Here is a 3,710-nt window from a genome sequence, read left to right as displayed (position 1 = left end):
CAAAACCTCGATGAGATACCACCTCGCACCAGTCAGCATGACTAAAACTCACAAGTCAGGAATCGGCAGGTGTTGGCAAGGATGCAGGGAAGGGGGAACCCTCTTCCGCTGTTGATGGTAATGCAAGCTGGTGCATCCACTGTGGAAAGCTATTTGGAGGCTCCTCAAAAAGTGGAAAATTGAACTACCCTACAACCCAGCAATTGCCGTACTGGGTATTTACCCCAAAGATACAAATAGGGACATGAAGGGGGCACCTGTACCCCAGTGTTTACAGCAGCAATGTCGGCAATAGGCAAGCTGTGGAAAGAGCCCTGATGTCCCTTGACAGATGAATGGATAAAGAAGAAGCGGTGTATATATGCCATGGAATATTACGCAGCCATCCAAAGAAGAAATCTTGCCATTTGCACCGAGGTGGATGAAGTAGGATCATGCCAAGTGAGACAAATCAGTCAGAGTAAGACAAGTATCATAGGCTCTCACTCAAATGTGGAATTCAGTAAGCAAAACAAACGATCACAGGGGAAGAGAGGAAACAACAGAACACGATAAAACCAGAGAGGGAGACATAAAAGACTGTTAGTCATAAGAAACAAACTGAGGGTTTCTGGAAGGGAGAGGGCCGGGGGCGGGGGGGCTAACTGGTTGATGGGCATTAAGGAGGACACAGGATGTAATGAGCACTGGGTAGTATAAAACACCGATGAATCACAGACCGGTACCTCTAAAACCAATAAGACATTAACTCGTTGATTTTAAATTTTAAAGCAAATAATGCTTCAAGAAAAATACCTGGCTTGTCCTAAGAACTCGGGAAATGTTAACTGTTGTTATTTGTCTTTCCCACATCCAGCTAGGAAGTAAATCATCATGGGGAAGTAACGGAGAGCATGGCGACTGTAGTTCATCCTGTTGTACTGCATACTTGAAAGTTGCTAAGAGGAGATCTCAAAAGTTCACACCACAAGAAAATAAAACGTTATAAGGATAAAAACAAAACAAAACAAAAAATCACCTGTGCTCTTATAAACCCATTCCATGGAGCTTCCCATAAAGATGCTCATATCAGGGGCGCCTGGGTGGCTCACTGGGCTAAAGCCTCTGCCTTTGGCTCAGGTCACGATCCCAGGGTCTTGGGATCGAGCCCCACATCGGGCTGTCTGCTCAGCAGGGAGCCTGCTTCCTCTTCTCTTTCTGCCTACTTGTGATCTCTCTCTGGCAAAGAAATGAATAAAATCTTTAAAAGAAAAAAAGATGCTCCTTCAGGCGCTCTTGGTAAACTAGAGTATCGGTTGTAAAAATGTGTCGGATTCTTTTGAGTTTTCTATCCAGGCAATAATACTATGAACTGGGGGGGTGCCTGGGTGGCTCAGTGGGTTAAGCCGCTGCCTTCGGCTCAGGTCATGATCTCAGGGTCCTGGGATCGAGTCCCGCATCGGGCTCTCTGCTCAGCAGGGAGCCTGCTTCCTCCTCTCTCTCTCTCTCTCTGCCTGACTCTCTGCCTACTTGTAATCTCTCTCTGTCAAATAAATAAATAAAATCTTTAAAAAAAAAAAACACTATGAACTGGGAACGGGGACGTCGTTTCTGCATTTTTCCTTCCTTATATGTTTCTGTCTTGCTGCATGGCAAGGACCCCCTACATCCCCTGCCTAGTGACAGTAGCCACCCGAGCCTTGCCCCTGATCTAAATATTATGTTGGCTGTAGCATTTTGGAGATACTCTTTATCAGATTAAGGAAGTTCCTTTTTATTTTTGGTTTACTGAGTTTTTACCAGGAACGTGAGGCTGAAGTAAGGTAGAGTTCTTTTTTTGTTTGTTTGTTTTTGTTTTTTTTAAATTAAATTTATTTATTTTCAGCATAACAGTATTCATTATTTTTTCACCACACACAGTGCTCCATGCAATCCGTGCCCTCTATAATACCCACCACCTGGTACCCCAACCTCCCACCCCCCCGCCACTTCAAACCCCTCAGATTGTTTTTCAGAGTCCATAGTCTCTCATGATTCACCTCCCCTTCCAATTTCCCCCAACTCCCTTCTCCTCTCTAACTCCCCATGTCCTCCATGCTATCTGTTACGCTGCACACACAGGTGAAACCATATGATAATTGACTCCCTCTGCTTGACTTATTTCACTCGGCATCATGTCTTCCAGTCCCATCCATGTTGCTACAAAATTTGGGTATTCATGCTTTCTGATGGAGGCATAATACTCCATAGTGTATATGGACCACATCTTCCTTATCCATTCGTCCGTTGAAGGGCATCTTGGTTCTTTCCCTAGTTTGGCGAACAGTGGCCATTGCTGCTATAAACATTGGGGTACAGATGGCCCTTCTTTTCACTTAGTGCATCCTTTGGGGGAAAGAACACATAAGGCTTTCCTTCTTCAAGCCATTAATGCTGTGAATTACATTGACTTTCCAGTGTTAAACCAACTCTCTTCCTGGAGTAAACCCTACGTATCATGCACGTTATCTTTTCCATTTATTGCTGCATCGTGTCTCCTATTCGTGTCGGATGTTCGGATCGGCTGACTTTAGCCTGCTCTTTTCCCTTCTGTATTTTTTCCAGTTTGGGGCTCAAGGTTTTTCTAGCCCCACGGTAAGAGCTGCGGCTATGTTCTCTCTCTCTTCTGTAGGAGTCGGAGTAAAATTAGAATGTTTCATGTTTCTTGTTTAAACATCTCTCCTACCAATTGATCTAGGTTCCAAAATACTAATTCAGCTTGTTTGTCGGTTCGTATGGCCACTCGTGTGTTTCTTCCTTTTTGACTCAGTTTGGCCCATTTTTAGAGGTAATCACTGAATATCGGGCTTATTCCAGCAATAGAGTTAAACAGAAGAAACTCAGTGTAATTTGCAGCATTAATGCCTTAAAGAAGGAAAGATATGTGATTTTTTTTTTAAAAAAAGACGCATTAAAACATAAGTGTACATAGAGACAGAAACAGAGCCAGACTTGTGGCTTTCAGTCCCCCAGCATTGTCACCCAGATAAGCCTTGCGTTTCCCCACTTGGCTTGCGAGAAACAAGACTGGACTTCCCCTATACTGCCTCCAGTTCAGCGGGCTGCTGGGACACGTGCAACAAGCTGGTTGGCCAGGAGCCCTTCCTACTGATGACGCTGCGTGACTCACTGCGGAGGTTATAAAAGGCCAGGTCTCCGCTAGATAATCTTTTTTGCGAATGAGCCAGACAAACGGCACACGCCCCTGTTCTATAACAATTCAATTATGTTCAGTATCAAACACTGGGTCCTGGAATTAGCGGTGGAAAGTGTCGCTACCTATGTCCTGGATAAAGTAAGAATTTCTTTTCCTGAATTGTTCATGACATTACCGGAGAACCCATGGCACTTCACAGATTGGTTAAAAAGAGCGTGTCGGTTTCTGTTGAGGAAGACCGTTTTTTATGTCCTGCGCAATCTTGCTTCCGTTATACACAAACGGATTGTCGGAGAAGTAGTCATAAATATGCCGTATCGTTTTCGACACAAGAAGACGTTTTCTAAACCCACAGCCGTGGTTGTGGTTTAGCTACTCTTACGTCTAAGCCATCTGGGTGCTCTGGGGAGTACTTAGCACCGGGAGGAGAAGATGTACTTTCCTAGCTTCTCTACGGTCAGAGGAGGCTTGGGTGTGTGCTCAGCTCTCCCTGAGGCTGCCCCCTTGTACCAAACTCACCAAGAAGACTAACTCA

This window comes from Neovison vison, chromosome 7 (assembly GCF_020171115.1).
Source record: "Neovison vison isolate M4711 chromosome 7, ASM_NN_V1, whole genome shotgun sequence".
Lineage (NCBI taxonomy): Eukaryota > Metazoa > Chordata > Mammalia > Carnivora > Mustelidae > Neogale > Neogale vison.
The sequence above is the reverse complement of the archived record's forward strand: the minus strand, read 5'-3'. Positions refer to the sequence as shown.